The sequence below is a fragment of the Ceratina calcarata genome, unplaced genomic scaffold (assembly GCF_001652005.2).
Source record: "Ceratina calcarata isolate Rehan_Ccalc_2016 unplaced genomic scaffold, ASM165200v1 scaffold145, whole genome shotgun sequence".
Taxonomy (NCBI): Eukaryota; Metazoa; Arthropoda; class Insecta; order Hymenoptera; family Apidae; genus Ceratina; species Ceratina calcarata.
Genome location: NW_017135664.1, coordinates 48,621 through 70,847, shown reverse-complemented (window position 1 = coordinate 70,847; position 22,227 = coordinate 48,621). Strand labels below are relative to the sequence as shown.

Genomic DNA, 22,227 nt, shown 5'->3' with positions numbered 1-22,227 from the left:
TTTATTAAAGACTACTCGGAAAGAACTTTTCAATTTATATTTAGCTCACGTAAAACAGGCAATAAAATTAGAAAATTATAAATGACGTTGAGAAGGAAATTTCGGAAAAACGGATATTTATAATTGATCCAGTATAATAATGGAACGGTGGCATAAAACCGAGAGGTCGGTGCCGGAGTGGAGTGTAATACATCGCGTCGGACGGGAAAGGAGTCGAAGTAGCGCTGGTGGCGGACGCAAAGAGGGTCGTCGTCGATGGTAAAGAGGGTAGGCGGCGAGGGGTGAAAAGTACTGTCTAGACACAACACAGACGAGGGTGGCGGGTCTAACCTGTGACCTTGGGCATCACTCGGTCTTCCATGGAGATAGACAATCGACCCTGCCACCCCTTTTATCTTGGTACAATTTTTTACACAAACAATCCTCTCCTTTATCATTAATTTTGACGTACAAAACGATTTAATAATATCTTCGTTGGTAAAGAAATATTGCGATCTCATTAGGAAGAATTAAATCGTTTCGTAGAATGTTAATTAAAATACAATCCTAATCGATAAGACTCGAAGGTATATCAACCTGTTAGAAATTAGTGTAAGGGGGAGGTTCTCGAAATCTTTCAAATTTGTTTCACGCACGTAAATCACTCGTCGTCTCACTAATTGCCATGGTTTGGGTAAAATTCCCTCGGAATCGTGTTCCCATAATACCGAGCGCGTTCAGGCCGAAAACAGGCCGTGGCGGGGGCGGTTTAAACAGAACGAATGTACGTCTGACAACCTGGAACGCTAGGGACATTAAGGGATGACCCCGTTTCCCTTCTCATGACCCCTTAAACCACAACTGAGTCCGTGCCACCCTCTATAACGTCGTAGACTTTGCGTGTGGTCACGTATCCTACTCGAAGGACTCGGACCAGAAACCGTAAAGGGTGGTTTACGATGGAAAAGGGATGTATCATAGATGATAAACTTAACAGCCAAGATTCTTCACGAATCTTCTTAGAAAAACATTTTAGAGTCTGCTTTTGCAGTTCAATTTTGGTCAAACTGCTCGTGTAAAATCGTCCGCGGTTTAATGAAACTATAGTATTAAAAGTTTTAATGATAGACGATTAAGAATTATAAGACGATAAAATGATAGTAAAATAATTTTCTGTAGAAGATGAGTTCTATCGTAAAACGATGGTTAAGGCTGTTGAATCGACCCAGTTCGGAAGGAACGTACGAATCGATAGCCGTCCATTTGGTCGGACCGAATTTTACGTCCCTATAAATCTGAGGGTATAGGGTCGACCTAGAAACCGAGCTAAGGGACACCATAAGGCGTCGAAAGGGCAATGCTTTCGTCCGTCGCTCTACAGGTGGCTCGTGAAACGATCCGATTCTTGTGAGAAAGTCCAAGAACATGAAGGGATATGCATTTTTCGAGTGAGGGTGGTCAGCGCGGATCCTAGCACGCCAACGAGAACCTCACACCCTCGTGAGGTGAAAGGGTGTTCAATATTCTCTCGAAAATGAAACTTCGCTTTTATCTTATTCTGTTATGAACGATCGTAGAATTTGAAATTTCAACTTATTTTTTTTATTGCGCTATATTTAAGAATTTCTGATTTATTTAAACGAGAGCACGGAGGGCTGAGCTCTAAAGCGGGAAGAAAACAAAAAATTGTGAGCGTTCTCAGGCATCGTCTGGAAACAACGCGTTTCTATTTTAAAGTCAGAGGAGAGGAAATCGTTCCGTGAGCAGGAAGAGGCTGGATCATCCCTTAAATCCGGCAGTCTGCCTGCAGATGATATCGAGATCGGTCGCGTGACGCTTAAAATTGAATCTCCTAATGAGAATACCGAATAATTGAACAGTTTCGATCCCGAAGTCGTGCTCTAATGTCAACCAATGACATTTCCACGACATTTCCTATCAGGATTGCGCTCCCCGGTATCTTTTAAAACGAGCACGTCAGTGGAAATTTAAAAATCATAAACACCGAGTCGTTAAAAATCCAAACGTCGAATTTCCCTGACTCCGATCCGAGGCCACTTCATCGTTAAAACCCGAATCGTTTCCGCTGATGGAAATGCCTACGATGAACCATCGAGCCTTTCATCCTCCGGCTCTCGTGTGGACACGAAACAGGGCCCTTCAAAAATTCAACTCGATAATTTCCATCGAGGCGGAAACGCGACGCGGGGTTCAGTGGCACCGAGCAACGATCCAACCCTTACGTCCAGCGAGCGAGAAGCGGGGGACGAGCGGTGGGAGCCCGAGATGGATGGACGGAGAAGGCGAAAAGGAGGGATAAAAAAATGGGAATACGTGCTCCACGATCCCTGGATTGGTAATCCAACCTACCACGAGCGAAGCTCGAAGGGAAGATAAAGATGGGGGAAAGAGAAAGAGAGAGAGAGAGAGAGAGAGAGAAGAAAAAATACATTTTAGCTCGCATCCAGGCGCTGCAGCCACCCTCTCTTTCTCTCCGTTCCGTACGTCTGTGTAGGTGGTCGGGGCCGATAGTCGAGAGAGCGTCCCGATAGCAAAAGGACGCCGACGCCCGGCGTCGGAGGGTGGTCGGGGAAAAAAATCACAAGGATGGAGGAAGGAAGAAGAGGAAGGGGTGGCGGTGCGCGAGGGAGAGAGCAAGAGACGGGTCGGACGAGAGGAAAGAAGGGATGGAAAGAGAAAGAAGGCGCCCGAGGCGTGCCGGCGGGGCGGCGAGGCGTTCGGGGGTGGAGGACGAAACGACCGTCCAGGGAAGGGAAAAAGGTGTAAAAAATAGCGGAGCCGAGGAAACGGGAGGAAAAAATCGGCCAGTCTCCACGAAGGAGGCGAGAGTGCGGTGGCCGGGGCGCGAGGGGCGGAAAGAGATAGAGATGGAAGGGGGTGGAAGGATCGAGCAAGGGGAAGAACAAAGGAGAGAGGCGCGATAGGAATAATAGTTGATAGAAGAGGGTGGATTTCGTTTCCTCCGTCGGTATTGCGAGGGGGCGAATTGAAAATGACCCGTGTAAATGTTTTCTTTAAAATGATAAAAGGCATCGCGCGAACACAAGCAGCTCTTTCTGACGCGTGAATGTGGTATTCGTGGTTGTGTCGTTTGAACACTTCTCATTTCTGATTACGGAAGACACGACGAAGCGGTACTCTCGTAAGCGCTCAGGTTTAAAGTTGCGCGAGGTTCCCGCGAGTCCAAGCCTTAAAGAGTATTCAAATTGCAGTGAAGAGAAAGGAAGAGCCTTAGAAGAAATTGAAGAACCCTAGTTTCGGAATCTGTTACTCGGCAATGCTCTCTTTGTCGAAACTCACGGTATTCGAGAAATCCTCGCTTTGAAAAGAATAAGAAGAAGAAGAGACGGAAGAAGAGGAGTCGCGTGTTCCCCGGTGTCCGGTCAGAGATAGACGAGAATGCGGGGGAGGAGAACGCGCGAGGGGGTGACGGTCGGTGGGGGCTATAGGGAGGCGAAAAGCAAAAAGACGAAAGGGATGAAGACACGAGAGGGCCGCGGCGGGGGACGGAGAAAGAAATAGAGGAAGGCGAACGCGTACGTCGGGGCGAAGCGAACGAGGACGGAGGAACAGCTAGGAAAACTGGGCGGCGAGGGGGAAAAGGAGGTAAAAAAGGTGGAGGGAAAGGGGTGAGACGGAGAGAAAGAGAGGCCCACACCGTGCACATGCGTGACCGTCCGTCCGCGTACGAGGCGGCGTGTATTGATCAGCCAAAGAGCGCCACGACGCCGGGCGTCCTTTCTGCGAGCCTTGCTTTTTTCGGCACGACGGCCGAGGGTGGAGGAGCTGCTAGATGCTGCTAGGCGGAAGGGGCGAGGAACAAGGGAGGAGACCGCGACGCGACCTAACACAACGGACGCGATCCTCCTGACGTCATTCTCTCTTTTCTTTATCTCTCGTTGCTCGCTCCTTCTTTTTCTTCCGCGACCACCCCCGTCCCTTTTGCCTATCGGTTATGTACTATCCGTTCCCTTCGTTGCGCCGTTCTCCAGACCGCGAAAGTCGCTCGTTAAAGGGAAATTTTTCCAGTGACGATGAGACGACTCGGCATCGAGTTGTAAAAAGAGGAAATCGTGACAGAGAAATAAGTTTTAACGGAATTGGAAATAAAAACAGAGAGAGAGAGATAGATAATTTTTATGTTTACCGGCTAATTATCATGACTCCTGTAACTGGAATATAAAATGGATACGACGAGAGAATTTCGATACGACTATCCTGAACGCGATTCCCTCCGAGGGTGAAAGTTAAAGCTTCACTTTCACCTAACGCGTGCTCCCCGTGGAACGCGCTAACTAAGTGAACGGGTAATTGTTTAACGAAATTATAATAAACACCGTGTCGTGTGGTAATAGTTTAAAATTCCCGCAGAAACGTGAGAGTGAGAGAGCGAAGAGCAAAATATTTTTCTTGCTAAACACCGGAAATTACGTTCCATCGAGAACGAGTTTTTTCCTTTAATTCTTCTCTCTCCTTTTCCACCCTGCTACCCTTATTTTCCTCTTCTTTTATTTTCGTTGTTTCACCGGGGAGAATGCAAAGAAATGTGGCCGCGCGTAAAGAGGAAAACTTTTCAAGTTCCTTCGCGGATTTAATTTCGTTAAAGACTCTCCTCGAGGAGGAATATGATAGCTTTTTCTCTGCCCACCCCTACAGTTACCCGCTACCTCTCTCTATTTATTTATTCCTTCCTCCGGTGCAATGTTTCCTTCGTTAACGCTAACTAAGTACTTAATCCCACGTTTCTCCTCGCTCGGGGGATTAAACGGAAACCATTTAATCTACGATACTTAATTCTTTCTCTTGTACATCACCCATACCTGCTGTTGCAAACAAAATGGACCAAACAATTCCTTCCAATTAACCGATCATCAATCCGTCAGAGAAGACACGCTAATGATAAAAAGGCAAGACTGAATATTTTTCTAACTCTGACTTACACAATGATTCTCGGTCTTATTCGGTGTTCATCGAACGGATGTCTCAAATCACAGAACTAGGTCGTTCGATTCTTGTCAATCTTTCACAGGTAACGTCACCCGCTCCCACAATACGTCCGACCCTTTGCTCGACGATGATGTAAGAATTTCTTTTAACCCTTCTACATCGAACTATTTATTTAATATTCATCGGGACACACGATCCATGAGTTTCCCGTGGCACCCTTCTACGTTTCCGAGGGGAGGGAAGGAAAAAAGTCGCCGCCAGAAAAACGGCCCTCGATATGAAGAAGCCGAGATTCTGTTTCCTCGCAGGCAATCGGCACGGCACGACAGCGCGGCACTTCGCCCGTCGAAGTGCATCCACGCTGCATACACATATACATATGTACGTGTATATCTTGGCTGATGGGCCGATCCGATGTTTGGAGAGGACTACTTAATTCTTAATGCCCCTGAAGGGCCCCTCGTGTTTAACTATCCGCCAGGGATCAACAATTCCCTGGCTCCCGGCCTCGAGTGCTATGCGGCGCGATGAATTTAGCCTCCCGTTGTGTTTGATCGTGCGATTCGATGCTTCAACGAGGCTTAATTGCGCCTCGATGGAAAGATAATGGACGGTTTTCTTAGGCCTACCGATGTTCTTTCCCTCGCCTAGCCTCAAGGGGTTACTCGTCTATTAGATACGTGAAAAAATCGAATTTGCCGAGAACACGTCGTTTTAGAATAAATTCTTGTAAGCGAACGGAACTCTTTAAGGGTCTACGAACGAGGAAAATATCTAAGTGGGATCTCGGAGGAGAATCAGAGGAGTGGTTCTCTGGTCGGTCGTCATCTTAATGAGTTATAGTGAGCCCGATGCTAATGACACGAGTCAGAGACCGACGATCCGGTGGGTCCCCGTGGACCAACGTCTTCGGAGAATGAACACCGAAACGGTGAACCTCGACTCGAGTTTCGACTCGTGACAGAAACTACGTACGTACGATCGACCAGTCAAGGTCTTCGACTTCCAGCGTCGCCTCTCGTCGAGGCGAGGGTCCTGATAAATTGCTGGCAGCTGGCAAAACTCTCTCTTGTTCTACCCTCTCCAAGGCCCCGTGTTACCCTTGGCACACGTGGCCGCGAGAACGAACGGGTACAGGACCTGTTCGCGTCATGTTCGACCTACACACCTATTCACGAACTTTGAACTTGAGATAAAAATAGTATATTGTCATTTTTCAAAAAGCTATTTCTCTCCTCTCTAGTATATTCCGGCGGGTAGTTGAGACGGAATGCTTGCCAATACTATGAGCTATGAATCACCGAAACGGCATGCAGGAAGTAATAGAAAATATGAACAACCAGAGGCAGCGAATAAATCGGGCAGGGAAGATTAAACCGACCGCGTATAATCGAATGATTCCGAGCTGCAAAATTTTACGTGTTGTCGATAAAAATTCGATCCGCGATTACCACATCGGGGATGAAATAATGGGAAATAGCGTTGATGAAATATAGTTACTGATCGTAAGGTGAAATTCTTTATAGGAGTTAGAAACGCGGTTCCTGATGGATCATATCGGTTCGAGGATCTTCCACGCTCCTCCCACTTGTTTCCCAAATATCTAAGACACACATGTGTTCCCACAGGGTGTCACGGCCGTATCGCTTTCGTAGCTTTTTTCCTTCTCTCGTCGGTTAACGTAGGCCTAGACGGAGAGAGAGAGGGTGGCAAATGGGACACATATGCGGTCTGCGTCGTGTTAACCTGTCCCTCCGTCCCACCCCGTTGGACGAAAGATCAAGCGCGGAGGGACAACGAGTGTGATAAAATTCAACAGTTGGCCCTGAATTGGTGGTTCCTCTGCCTTGTTGCCTCAGTTTCCCTCCTCGTTTCTGGGAGACACCGTTGACCCGATAACCGATCGCCTGGAATTTACGTGACTTCTGACTCTGAGCCCTACTCGAGTTCTACTCCCTCACATAAAACAAACGCCTGGTCAATAAACTGCTTTAGAAATAACGAGAGAAACAGGGATCGCCCATATGGCTTTTTAAATGAAACATTAAACCTCTTCAAAACAAACGATTTTACAGCCTCGCGTCTCGTGGATGAGAATTTTAAGCTTGGAATCAAGTATGATTGAACGAAGATCCATCGAACGATCTTTTTATCCATTAAGACAGAACGCTACTTTCTACCATTGAACACGATATCCGATACAGGAAACGAAAGGAGAACTCGTATTCGCTAGATGACTCCTGGTTGCGACGAAGCTGAATCATTCGCGTCGCGGGGGTGTACAGGAGCGACGGGGGTGGAGGTTTGACCCAGACGAGTTTTTCCACCGGTTTCCCGGGGATTTCCTATTTTTCCCGGTCGTAACGTCGGGCGGGCGGGTTGAGTCTGCAGACAATTCGCAGTAAAATTTTTACAGCCAGCCCCCCGGCACCCCTTGAACCCGGCTGCGACACGGTCCGCCGCGGGGGTGGCGCGCGCGGACGCCCCAGACGCGCGGAATGGCCGCGGCCTGCTCGCGGAAACCCATAAACCTATACACGTCTGCCCTCCAATCTCCTCGAGCTTCGCCGTTTCGCCGACCCGGGGAAATATTTTACGTCGCGCCGACGTTTATCTGCGATCGGGACTTTATCTTTATTTCCGCGTTGGGATTGATTCGAGCCCGGGTTATTAGACTCTGAGCGGAGCCTTTACGACCAGCCCCTATATCCCCTTTCCTCGTTCCCCGTCTGCTGCTCCCCGTTCTCCGTTACCCACCCACTGTTTTTTCTTTCACTTTCCCGGTGGGTGCAGTACAGAGACGCTCGATTGCAGATCGAGTTCTCTTCCGAACCGGCTGCGATTGCAAAGCATATTAAATTATCAAAGGACACAACTGTTCTTTAAAACTCCGTATATCTACGTCTGATCTTTTGTGAGGTCTTTTACAGCTCGTTTTGTCCGCTGTATTTCATAAAGTAGAACTTTTCTGCTGATAACGAACGTATCGGGGAGAAAAACGATACTAATGAGAGAGACTCTCGAATTACAAATTTTTCATGGGAAGGGCGCCGCGGCCCGTTTAGGAAAAAGGACACCGTAATCATTCTACCATGTCGATGCGGACTGTCCGAATGCGCATATCGTGGAAACACATTCAATTAATAAAGGTAAGTTTCCGAGTTGTGAGATACATATCAGGAACAGGGTAGAATTTACAGATCTAATTTATAGCTAACGCGTTGAAGATCTTCGAGTAAAACTCGAGATTGAAATGAATAATGACCGAATGTTGATGAATTAGAGTAGGAAGATCTAAAGCCTGCGTAAATCAGTCCACAGCTCGTTAAAAGGGCCATTAGAAAACCGTTCAGGCCCTCGCACTTGTACAAAGAAGAGACCTGTTTTCCACGTTCTCACGTTTAAGAACGATCTCGCACCAATTCCTTTCCTCGTACATAAATCAAGAAATTTCACTTCAATTAAAACGTGAATCTGCTAGCGGAAAACGGGATGATAACGTGATAAACCGGACGGTTGAGAGAAATATGGGAGAAGATAAAAACGACGTTCCGTTTCAATGGAAACGAGACTCCGTCGAAGCGAGAATTAAATGAATATCAAGTCCCGGATAACGCGGTTCCACGTGGTATGTATAACGGCGCTTTAGGGGGGGTATAGGAGATTGGAAGTTTTAGATGCAGCCTGCAGACGAGCGGTTTTATGAGTTTTCCGCGAGCGGTCCGCGACCATTCCGTGGCGCAGCCCAGCCAGCCAGCCAGCCAGCCAGCCAGCGTCTCTCCTTATCCCGGCTAGACAGCTGTAAAGTTTCTTAGGTAATAAAGCACCTGTGCGACCCGTACCCGTGTCTATATAAAATTCATCACGGCCGCGAGGATATTTAGAAGCGTCGTGTTATCGTCGTGCTTACAGAGTCCACTTTTTTACTCCTTTATCGTCGTCGTTATTATCTTCATACGATTACTCTTTCAGAAAATCTCTGCCTCCCTTCGCAACTGCTTCAACGACTATGCACACTTTAATTTATCTAAGTTGTCGTAATTTATCTGAGTCGACCTCTCTACCGAACGTCTTTGCAAATCCGTTAATAGAGCTAAGAATAAGGAAGTACGACTTCGGGAGATTGAATGCTTAAAAGAAGGGACCCTTGGGGTAGAAAGGGTGCCGACAAGACGCGTTTCATTTATATCAGGCGGGAGGCTCTCGTATATAAAATAGCCGAACGGTAACGGGGGAGGAAGAAGCGCGGTGTCTCAAAGGGAACACACATGGTTCCACTCGTCCCGACCCGGCTTCCCGCTCGTTCCCGTTAAAATCGACTCTTACAAACTACGAGTCGAGGTTAAAACGCGAGTCGACCCACTGGCTGCACTTCGACCGGGCCTGTCGTCGTCGGCGTGCTGTAACTCTATCTTTCACGCGTACCCTACCGACTGGCTGAGCATACAGGCCGTATTCGCTGGAATAAACACACCCACGCGGAGGGGGCGGCTCTCCTTGTGATGTATCTCGCTTCGCGAAGCCGGTCACCACGTGTTGCCATGGTGTCCGACCAAGAACGCTGCCAGAAGTTCTCAACGAGATTGTGGCCGAAGTAATTAAAATTAGCTCACGATCCTTAAGGAGAGTCTCAGAAAATGTGCAATTGAAAATCGAACGACAGACAGGGAGAGGTGAACTCAATCATCGTCGAAAGGACCGTTAATTCTCGGTAATCCAACGCGTTCAACAAAAGGGTTGGCCCCGGAACAAGCCGGCAAGAGCGGAAGGGGAAAAAAGCAGCGCGAGAGGAGAGGAAGAAAAAAACGCGCGAACGACCACGAAACGCGTGTAATAAGTGGCGGCAAGCGTTGTGAACTTAAATTGCCAAGATCCACGCGCCCGAGCCCGAGCTGAAACGTAATTCGCGCAATTAAACGGGTCGTGCTTGCTGAACCAGCCCTATTTTCCCGCCCCCGCGCACTTCCATCCTCTCACCCCGGCGAGATCTTAGATTTACGATCAAAATCAGAAGGGGTAGACCGTAGTAATTACGAAACGGTTCAAAGGGGATCGCAACGCGGCTCGTTTAAATTTTTTCGAGGGCACCGCATGAAAATCCCGTGCGCTCAGAGCGAGAGGGAAGAGGCGTAAGCGCCGGAAAAACTGCTAAGGGCGTAATTTTCGTTTACATCGGGTAATTCGTGCGCGCGGGCGCGTCCTGAGAGAGACGGGGAGTGAAAAGGGGACGGACGGAAGGGGAACGGAGATGGAGAAGGAGAGGCCGAGCTCGCAATTAACGCTAAAAGGTCCATGGACACTTCAAAACTCGCGCAGTCTTCTCTCTCTTTCTCGCTGAATCGGATATTCTGCAAAACCGTGGGCACGCTCCCGGCTGGCGGTTTTCAAAAAGGGCCACGTGACTGCTACTACTACTAGGTACTACTCCCTTTAGGTCCAACTTTCCGTTTGACCGAGTTTTCCGGCTTGTATAATCTCAAGGGCGGAACTTCTCGAGTTTCGTTTCCCTGTACAGCGACCGCCGACCCTTTCAGGCCCTATTTTCCCTGTGGCTCGTTACACGACGAGTGCACGTCGAGCGCGGGACGAAAAGGATGGAGAGAAAGCGAGAGAGCGAGTTCCATAATTAATTTAGAGAGATTATTAAAATCGTCGGTTTCGGCGAGGGAAAAAATCCTGTCTTCGACGAAAGCATCATTTCTAAATACTATTTTTCAAAAAATCCTTCGCCTCGCACATCGGTGGGTTGAAAATGAGCCGCGTTTAATGGCAAAGATTCAACAAAACGCTCGAATAATTAGTTTTCTTTCTTGAAAATTTGCCAGTTAATACGAGGAAATTCGTCTCGAACTTCGTACGAACACAGGGAACAATATTTTTAATGGACTCGTAAGAACAGTTGATGTTTCAGCTCGAATTTGAGGGACGCGTCTTTGTTGTCCTATTTTCCCATTTTCCACATCTGGCAAACGATGGTTAAATTTTAATTTCAGGAGTAATCCGACCGGAAAAGTCGTTTCGCAAACGGTTTTTGGAGTGGAAATTTTTTATCATACAGGGTTTGGAATATATTTTTCCTTCTCTTTTAAATATTTTTCTGAAGATACACTCGTGTTATCGACAACCTCGAGGACTTTTTACGAACCCTGTTTACTTTTTTTTTCCATTATGAATCGCGCAAATTCACTAGGTTTTTTTAATAAACTAAATTTCGTCGTAATTTGCTTATTAATTCGTCGGGCGAAATAAATGACATTAGAGAATATTGGTCCGTGTAAAACGAAATATTCCTTAGAGAGGAATTCCTTGTAAACAGGATAGTATCTTTGAGCTTCGACAGAGTTTCCCTTTAAATCGTAATCCAATGGAAATATCCCGAGACGTCTGTAGCGAAATTCCTCCAAGGGTCGAACACCCCTTCAGTGTTACGACCCTCCGCAAAGTGCGCCAGGGAAAGAGAACCCTTTAGCCCAGTTTCGAAGGTCACTGGCACAGGGGTCGAAGAACTGACAAGGATTCCATTCATACGGATGTAGTCCAGTCTCATTCTTATAAATTACTCTTTTCTAATTAAGAAGAAAACATTTATGTACCATCGCCTACAGTAGACAATTTTATAATTCGACTCCGATATTAATTTCTTCGTTAAATCGATGCAATTTGGAAATTGAATTTTTACAATAGGTATAATCCATATGGAGAATGTCATTAATTGACGAATACTGGTTACTGGTCGGATAAACTTTGGAAAGGACGAATTCTTTAAGAACAACCACCATAATAGAAAAGGGGAGGGGATTAAGGCTTTGGTCGTAATCCATTTTCCGATAAAGATACCGCGGCCTCCAAGTGGAATTCTTTCAAGGGTCGAGCACCCGTACGACGTTGCGATCCTCGGCTGCCGGGGGTGAAAGCAACCTTTTGCCCTAGTTTTCAAGGTCCGAGATACGCCGCCTGAGAGGTGGTTATGGCCCGGTTAAAGAGGATCTCGTAATTCCCCTATTATCCCACCGACTCGACCGATAAGTAATTTATTTCAAAGTAATAAAAATTCCGAACAACATAAAAAAATTCAGTCAGTGTTTCCTTCCTCCACTGAACGGACAAAATTGTTTTCAATATTTTTTACCAACATGTTTTCCTAAATATCAAATTGAAACACGACCCGGAATCCGGCGAGACATATCAATAAAGTGAAATTTGCACAAACGTCGGTAACGACAAATATTATCCTAGCGTAACGGTGCAAGTAAATATTGGAGAGAACAATTTTGTTACGGCTTCGGTTCAATTCTCTACAGGATATTAAAAAAGTTTGATTACAATACGCGGATTCAGACAGGAGGCTGCGTTCGTACCACGGTTCATTACGTCATTCGATTTTTCACGAACTTTCCTACGCTGTATTGACTGCAGAAATTCATACTGCAAATTAGAAATTGAAGGGAACGTAATGTAAATCCGAATAGTTTGCACGCCATATCAATAGCACGCCTTACAATTCGAGAAAAACAGAAATTATTTAGAATCGTCTTTTCACTCAACAATTCTGTGATTTCTGTTTAATAAAACTGCGGAACGATCCCTAAGAGGCAGTCAACTTCAGCTGCGTGGGAAGAGTCCCTCGAAAAAGGGTGTTGCACACTGAGGAAACGCGAAAGAAGCTTCGACACCCTTTGGCCCAGTTTTCAAGGTCCACGGGAGACGCGGCTAGGTTAAGGGATAGTGCGAGAGGGACGGCTGGCGTCCTCCTTCCGGTCGGGGGTGAGTAGGTCAAACTTTACGGCCCTGCCGTCTAGACGTCGTTGCGCCCCGTGCGCGGTAGTAAAACCATTTTAAGGGGCTGTTTTACCAGCGCACTCAGCGCGAGACTCGTTCGAAAAGGGGTGGCTTTCTCTTTTTCTCTCGCCACCCCGTCCATAGCTCGCCTTTATTTCCTCCCACGGGCGAGGATCGTCCCGTGCATCCAGACGAGCCGATACGCGCGGTGGAAAACGTAAAACGGGGAGTCGTCTGCGAGATTCTCATCCCACCTTTCATCCCCGGTACGTGACAGAGAAATACCAGTCCGGTCGACGTTCTTCGACCAGCGAATCGCTGTATCTATCATCTCATTGCCATAAATGCGTTCCTATTCTAACACAGACAGGAATTCCATTCGCTGCAGTGCAAATTAAATGGGGAATTGGATTTTGTCAATGACTCGGTTTAGTTCGATATTAACGGACGGCAACGATTTTCAAAGAAACGACTCGACGGAGAGTCGATTTTTTTTCATTAAACGAAGTGAGCCCGTCGACTGAGGAGGCGAGCAACGAAAACGTGTTTCTACTCACGAAGCGACAAAAGGGAAGCTAACGGAGAACAGAAGGCCGGTTGTTTCGGGAAATTCTTCCGAAGAGCTGGTCCTTGAAGAGGGCCCTCGAGGATCTGGTGGCTCTCGAGTGCGCGACACGTCGATTCGAGCCTTCTAATGCTCGCGATGACGTCTTTGCGATACGGGACCATCGAAGTTTTCAAGTAGCCCTGCCTCGAAATCCCTCGCGATCGACTATTATTCCTTCGTGTATAATGACTCATTATGCGGCGTGTAAATAACATGTTTTCCAACTGTAAATTGCTTTGCGAAGAGATCTCTGACAAGGTTTCGATCAAGAGGGAAGAAAGAAATGAATAGACGGTGAACGAGCCTCGGTAATATTGAAAAGCCGCTGCTTATTTGTTATACGTTGACAGATCGATTTTAGTGAGCTGAGAACAATATATACTTAATATCTCGAAAATAATTTAATACGTTTTAAGAGATAAAACGGATCTGGTAAAGGATAAAGAGCGCAACTTCCCCGTCAGGTATAATAAATCTCTCATCGCAACGTCAGAACGTTTAGAGCGCTTGGACCGAGCCGAAAAGTGAGAGATCAACGAAGATTAATACGTCGATCACCAGCGATCGCAACGCGGAGTTCCGTGATCGTTCATTTCCCCCTGGATGAAATTAAGGTCCGCGACCTCGATCAATCCATCCCGGAAGAAGACCTCCTCTTCCGCAAATCGTCGCCGTACGATTTGCATGAGAAAAGCGACCTTGTTGAGGTGCGCTGATCGATCGAGGATCATCGAATCGATGTCAGAGGGGCTCGAGATCGTCCCAGGTGCCAAGTGAACGCTACGTTTTTACCTGTCGCGGAACTATTCCTGCTGATTACCAGGGTAAAAACTTCTGCCGATTATTATCGAGAAGGCGAGAAACGCATTAGTTTCCCATAAACGTAGATCAGACGATCGATATAGAATTATATTGTCTAAACGTGTGAAGTCGGAGGGCGCGAACGCCTATGAGATGATTTAATGGGAGCACACGGCGCACGATATATGTATAACACGGTGGATTATGAAAATTGTGTGTTATTACTTGAAACAAGAGAATACGCAGAGCGCAGACAGGCCCGTTCCTGTAAATATTAGAGGAGAAAAAGAGAAAGAAACAGTTCGCCATTGTACGTTCCTTCAAAGTGCAGCCCCGGGTTCTCCGGGTGCACGCCGCTTCCTTTTTCTCACTTTTCTCTTCCGCCCTCCCACCGTCCTTCCTCCTCCTCCTCCTCCGGGCAGCGCTGCTCCTTTTTCCAGGTCGAATATCGATCCTGATATTTCTCCATCCTTTTTTTCAACGTTCGTACGAGCGTCATTTCCAGCAGTTCTTTCTTTCTGTTCGCCACTCCCCTTCGTCCGTTCTCTCGTACCACTCTCGTGCTACCCCCGAAAGAAGTTATATTTCTCGATCTAGCGTGCGGGCTCCGCTCATCGGTCACCGACAGAGGAAAAGCGGGCCGGGGGTTGGAAACGCGACGAATTTTCCTGCAATTTCGCTACGAAGTTTCCTTCTATACTCTCACCCAGTGTTTCACCCATTTATGCACCGTTTACCTCGCCCTTTCGGGTACCAACGCTTTTTTCCCGTCCTTTCATCTTTAAAGTTTAACTTCACTTCCCTATCATCCCCCCGAGTCGAATAACACGGACGTTTTTCGGGAAACATTTTCGACCGATTCTTTGAATAAGAACGCGGTACAATTAGGGACGAGCGTTTAGTCGATGGATTGCTAGAATAAAGTTTTTACAAAAGTCAAAGGTCCTTGATTCCATTTACTTTTTTAGATTGATGATAAGTTTCGGAGGAAGTAGCTCAAAGCCAACGGTTGTCTTTCCTCTCTTCGTCCTCTTCCTTCACTTCCGCCTTGATTTCTTCCTTTTTGTACCTTCGTTTCTTTCCCAGGCTTCCTCTTTTTTCCAGAGGGGGAGGGCGGGTGGTTCAATATCGATCCCGTTGGCCGGTTTTTCTTTTTCTTCGTTCCCTCTTCCAGTCCTCCCTTCCCTTCGCCGCCACCCTTTTTCCCTATTTCCGCGAGTACCGCCCTTTTCCTCCCTTCTTCCTGTTTTCATCAAACTACCGGGCGAGATAGAGGCCGCCTCGGGCCTCGAATAATTTTATAAAAATATCTCTTGCCCTCCGACTGACCAGGACCGTTAACATCGCCATCGATCGGATCTCCTTCTCCCTTTGTCTCTCTCTCTCTCTCTCTCTCTGAACGGCAAAGAAAAATCGTTTTGTTTTCCCTTTCCTCTCAAGAAACGCAATCTTCTTGTTACAACCCTCCGACCATAGTCCACCTCGTTTTTTCCTAACGCATTTTCCATCGGCGCAACGCTGTTTTTTCGCCACCGGAATTGCTTATGCAAATTATAGACTCCGCGCGTCTCTCTTCGTCCAACGTTCGCCGTCTCTCTCGCAGCAACGCCGTTTCATTCCGGACGCAGTGTGTTTAATCCACAGAGTCCGGCAACCGGGTAACTATGACCCTTCGAGGTTCATTCTGCCGCTAAATCGCGGTCTTCTTCCTTTTTCCCTCTTCCCCGCCCGTCCTTCTTGTTCGGCGGTTCACTTTTTTCGAGATATCGATCTTCGTCAGTCTCATCGACGCGGCAGCGGCAGCGGCGGCGGCGGCGGTGGTGGTGGCGTTGCTCCCGATCTCTTCTCTTTTTTCGGTGCCTTCTTTCCCCCTTTTTTTCGTCGACTGCAACTTCCAGTTCACGGCGGCGCCCGGGATAACGTTATTCTTCCGGTTTATGGTGTGATTCGCGCGCCTCGCGGAGTAATTTGCGGGAAACGTATCAAAACCGGAGATATCAAAAAGTAGAGTAAACTTTGGAACAAAGAACACGCCTTCTAAATGAAATTGGCGGCGAGAAGAAAATTTCCATTTATATTTTGCCGACTAAATATGTTTAAAGAAGGAATAGGACCGATTGATCTGGGCCTCTGCGAACGAAACTATTATAGGCGAAGTGCAGAGTGCTTATCAGAGAGGATACTGATAATAAATTGATTAATAAATAACTGAACGGTGTCTCGTCGTCTCGTTTTTGCGCGAACTGAAATAAATTTCAGGATACAGATATTTTTAGTCGCCCGGTGTAATATTAAGCCTATGCATAATTTATTCGACTATTTAAATTCGCTATCGAATCTCTCGGCTGCTGTCCGTTTTCGAGCTCTTTAATTCATCAGATGTCGGGAAATCCTCGAATATTTAATTACATAAATAACCGACGGGTCTCTTTTCTCGTCCCTTTCCGGGTCTCTCGATCTTCAATATCGCGCGACAGATGGAAGAAGCTTTTCTCTTCCTCTCTCACTCTCTCTCGAGATCCATCAAATATCGAAAAGATGGCGGCAACATTGGTAGCTACGGCTCTTCAAAGGCCAGTCCAGCGCCCGGTTGAGTTTCCTTCCATTTCCTCGTCTTTCCCCGTCCCAGCCGTGGGTCAAATATCGATTCTGATATTTCCACCGGAATTTGTTCCTCTTTTTTTTCTTTCTCTCGCCCCCTTTCGCACCGGACGCCTTCCGCCTTCTGTTCCTCTCTATTTTTCATTAAGTGGCGGACAGGATGCGAGACACGCCACTCGAAAGAGGGAGAATTCGCTTTGTAGAAAATGCAGCCCGACGGGTTTTTTCGCCCCCGAATATTTAATCCCGTGAATTCTATTCTCATCCTATTTTTCTACCTATCAGTTAACCCTTTCTCTCTCTTTCTCTCCGTTTCCACCGTGGCCGTATGCTAATGCAGCCTAAATTTCAAAGTGAAATAAAGAATTTCGCTCGTTAGAGATGTCCCTTTGAACGAAATTCTCCGTGGAAATTCTTCCGCGAGATTAACCGAGCTACCTTTATTAATTTTTCTCAACTATTTCATTAGATCCGTTCAAATTTCGTGTCCCAACTACCTTCGAACTTCCCCATGGGAATTCCCCGCGCGTTCGTAGTCCGCCACTTCGAGTACAACAGATTTCAGCGACGAAGATTTTCATCGAATTTTCAGTTACAAAAATTGAGGCTCGGAGAATCTTCGCGCTCCCACAAGAACTTCGGTACTCGACCTTCTCGCACATTTTATTTTCCTTCCACGTAATCTTCTACCCTTATATCCTCGCGTCGTTATTTACAATTTATTTAAAAAAGAGGAATCAACGGTGCTCGGACTCGATTCGATTCGATCGCTTACCAAAAAAGGACAAAAGGTAGTAACTGGAAAATCGGTTTTAGTAGTCGAACTTGAGCGATTTCCTTCCCGTCCGAACTTTCTCAAAGTCTCGCTTCGTTGGAACTTTCCTAGATTCTGATTGTGACACGTTGGGAGCAGTTGAAAGTTTAATCGTGAAACTTCTCACGCGTCCCTCGAATTTTTCGGTCATTCCCGCTGCAACTCGTGTTATCACTTTCATTATACTCTTATCAAACTCTTCTTTTTACAAAGGGTTCATTGAAATCAATTCTTAGTACGTGTGTTACATGGACATGAAAAATTGTTCATCTCGAAAATTGTTAAGAATAACATTTTTGATCAATCACTATTATTAATAAGACTGAATTTATTTAAGTACGAACGGAATGCGAGTTCCGTAGGACTTTTTCGTTCCGTTTCCTCTGGGTCTGGCCGAGGAGGAAGAAATATATGGGAGACACGCTGGCCCCCTGAATCGATTCAATGAAACGGCGAGGCGCAGCGTCTGCTACTCGTCATTAAAAAAACACGTGGCCGTCTAAAACACTGAACCTACTGTTTCTTCACGACACGAGTTTCTACGCGCCACTTTAACGAGCTGACAAACACCGAATACATTAATTAGAATACCCTCCGCGATAGCGAGACACATTGAGCGCGCGAAGATTATTTTAACATTCCAGGAAATGTCTCATTCTGGTGTCACAAGTCTTCTACTCAAGGTTACGTCCAAATTGGAGGCAAGAAATCTCAATGAATGAGCGTCTAAAAAATGTTCCTTTTTTTTTTACTAAGTATATGTAAGAAGAAAATCGAGTTGGTACGACGAAATGGTTCAAGCTAATTTCTTAGGGATTAAAATTGTCCAAGGCAGAAGAATCGTCAGAAAATTGTTCGTACGAGCCTACGAACCCTTTCGCACCCGGAAATCGCACCTTCACCGTAGAAAATTTCACGTGACATCGTAACCCGTCCCGTAAACCGGATAATTATGATGGATGGCAGTCTCTGGAAGATCCTCGGTGTCACGTACGCGTCTACGGTCTCCGTTCCCATATCACCGATGCAGAAATTCAAATTCGTCGTCATTAATAAAAATTAAAGAGACATCAAGAGGGGGAGACAGAGCGAAAGTGGTGGATGGTTGCCCTGAGGGCCAGCGAACCTTTATCTTACCTGGGCCACAATAGCGTGAGACTATGGACCCTTTGTACTCCACTTTCACCGTCATCTGCATACGCACCCCTGTCTGCACCCCTTGCCGCCACCGAGAGGCGCTTCTTCCTCTCGTCTCCTCTAACCGGGACCATAAGCCGTAATCTCCGGAAGAAACGTTGCAGCCTCTCTCATGGGTGCTAATTTTTTTTTGCACTGCCTAACGGCGTCTCCTCAGGATTCTTGGTCACGTCCTCAGGGCTAACGGTTTTTCTTCTAATTGTAACTGGTGGATCAGTGTCGCTTCTCTTAGCATTTATTAAGTATCACGAGATCCCAAGGTATTCTGGATCTTCTTCAAATTTGAAGGTATGATTTTGTAATTGACTAGTTTTCGTTTTTTATTAATGTTTTCGCCTGTGAGAAACTGAAAATCGTCAGCGACAAGCGTAAGCCGTTTTTCAGCCCTTAAAAATCTCATAGATTCCGCATTACGGCCCCTCCAGGGAAGCAACCCCCCGCAGACATTGTCACAGGCGCAGAGACAATAACTTGCATCGCCGCGGAACCCCTTTTCTTGGCGACGGTGTCACAACATTTGGGTCCGGGGTAGAGTTATGGCCCGTTTTCATCGTTCTGGCCGCGGTCGCTCAAGCGGAACGATTTCGTCGCCGATTTTCTTTATACTTTTTTTCATTCGTGGCTGCCAAGAGATGCAAAACTACTGCTCCGCAGGCTGCGTTTCCGGGCCGGCGAACTTCGATTCGCGTCTGACTACCCTCACCTTCGAGAACGTAGTTCTTCTCGAGGAACAACTTGTGCTCGCGAATCGATTCGAGTCGAATAACCCCGAGAAACGGTCGACAGTTTTTCAGAATTTTAAGAAATGTCTCTTGTTTGCAGAAGAGCGTGTTAATTGAAGCAGACGAACTAAACAGATATTAAAAGATGACAAAGGGGAATTACGTCCCGCCTCGATTTATTCTTCCACCCTGCCATTAAACAATTTTCAATAAAATGAACGATCCATTCAATTCGACCCTATACGATATAATTAAAAAAAACTTGGATACAATGACAAGAATTCCCTGGGCAAATCTGGATAACAAAAGTCGAACTCGTGACACTGACTCCTTCCTTACAAAAAACGTTTAAAAAAAAACATATAAAACTAGAACAGCTGTTGAATTCCGAGACACAAAGACTGGCCTCGGGGTCGAGTAGAAAAAATCGTGGAAAAAATACCAGTAACCCCTTCGTCGATATACGTTACGCGCGAAATTCATTAGCCGATCCAGATCGGTAGCGAGAAAGGGTTCGTTGCTCAGTGACGGACCCGTGTACGAGACAATGAGACTAGCCCCGTGTAACGTGCCCACGATTTTTTGTCTCACGTCGCGCGGAGACAAAAATACCGTTGCGCCGCGATTTGCATCCCCGGAGGAAATAAGAAAGTGAAACGTGGGGATAAAAAAAAAACGAAACCGAAAAAAAATTTGATCGAGGAAGAGTCGAAAAACGGGCCTTGGAAGGGTGGTTCAAGGGGTGGGGATGGAAATTGGCGAGGGGTACGCGAGCAAGGCCATTATTTTAATTTTCGTCCCGACAGAGCGTGGCGGTAGGACCGAGTGAACCAGCGAAAGGGATGGAAGAAGAGTCTTCCTTTGCATAATCTTCATGGGGTAGTTCCGTGCAGGACTCTCACGCGGCACCGTGTGTTCCAGTTAGTCGCTTCGGGCCGGTACGGTGTTTTCCAAGGTGTTTTGCATCTTCACCTTTGGGTCGAACCGAGACCCACCCCTCGGCGTGTATACACTTTTAACCCCGTCCCTCGAGAAATTACCCTAAAGAGCTGCTCTAAGCGTTTTAAGGGATTAAGATCGGGCAGGCGTAAAGAAGCGCGGAAAAAAGGGTTGACCACCCGCTGGGCGAACACCGGCGACAGATTACAACATACGAAAACGTGTTTACAGGGGAACCAGTGCCGGATCTCTTCGCCTTTTCATCCCCCTTGTACTCCACGCGCTTAGCACTCGCTTACGCGGCCTTGGACTACTCCGGAAAACCAGACTTGACCTAATTTCCTCTCTCTCTGCGCTTTACTTCTGACTTCTTTAACCGTTTGCTGCGAGAGATTATTTTTTAAAGACATCTTCTATGAACGTGCGATCAGTACTGAACTTCTTGAGAAATTATTATACAAGCAGATGCCCTCCCTTCCCCTTCAAAAATATCGTATAGACAAATGGAACTGACGCGTATCTACGAGCAACTGACTAAAGAAACGCTAACCGGTAGGATTAAAAAAATGGAACCAACGACTTTGCAATTAACTGCCGTTCGCGACACAGAGCGCGGTCGATCATCCCTGAGATATTCGAGAGGGGTTGAAACTACCCGTATATGTCCGTATGCAGATTGCCCGATTGTCTTCGGGTCCTTCTTCCTTTTTTTCTCTCGCCTCGATCAACCCCCTACCCAGTCGCCGAAAAAAGAAAAGCTCACCGGCCCGTTCCGTGAGAATCTTCGAGGCATTTGCATGCCGCGGATTATTTAAATCGTCCCCTCATTGTCGTGGCTCCTTGTTTTTTCCTCGAGGCCTCTCCACGAGGTCCCATGGTGTGGGTCCTGCGGGCACCCGACGCTAGACAAAAAACCGGCTGATCCTTCCTATACAACCCGCGGAAGCATCTTCCGCATCCGAAAACTCATCCCCCCTCGACACCCTGACCGGTCATTCGAATACTGAAACGCGTTTCGCGTCACGATCGTGAATGTCGTTAAATCCAAACGAAGGATCCGGACGTAAAGATTGAAGGAAGTTATAAAGGACTCTCTTAACAGTCCATTCTCTTTCCCTAAGAAATGCAACTGTGGACGAAGTACAGCGAAAAGTCTGTCGGATTTGAGGAATAAGTCGGAGAGAAAAAATGCTCTGGGATACCGTTTGGTGGTCTGAAGAAAAGACTTGTCCCTAACGGCGCGCAGCGAGACCTGACCGATTCCTCGCGTATTCAAATGAACTCTCTCCCTACGCTGTTGTCTCGTGAACAATTTTTTTCGCGCTTCCGTCTGTTTGTTTTTTTTCCCTTCCTCCACCGTACGGGGCGGAGCGAGTTGCATGCAAAACGATCTTCAACCCTTTCTGCTGCGTCTCCTCGTTTCTTTTTTTCAGCACCCATCGACCCCTTTGTCTTCGTCTCGCGTTCCTTTCTTTATCTCGCGACCGTTTTCTAATCCGGCCTCGTCGAAATTATGCAAAGGGTTCCCGTAGGAAGAGACACGAGAGAGGCGCGGAAAACAAAATTAAAACAGGGGTAACCCGTTTCCCGCAAAAAATTTGGAGGCTCTTTTTTTCTACTCTCGTGTTTCCGAGGTATCGTCGATCACGTCGCGATTCTAACGGACTCGTCTTCCGGACGATTTCAGTACTCATCCGTTTTTTTTTTTTTAAACGCATGTCGTAACCGTTAAGCATGTAGTGGCTATACAGTCAATCCCGAAAGTTTATGTACCTTAAAAAAACGCATTTCCTATAATTAAAAAGAAATCAGACGTCGGA

The 22,227-nt window shown here is 46.8% G+C and overlaps 1 protein-coding gene across 1 annotated transcript in view; it reads right to left on the bottom strand.

Annotated features, from left to right (window-relative positions):
• The window catches only part of LOC108631096 (zinc finger protein rotund), a 90,520-nt gene that overhangs the window by 60,031 nt on the left and 8,262 nt on the right, over positions 1 to 22,227 (bottom strand). The gene's annotated exons all lie outside the window — the stretch shown is intronic.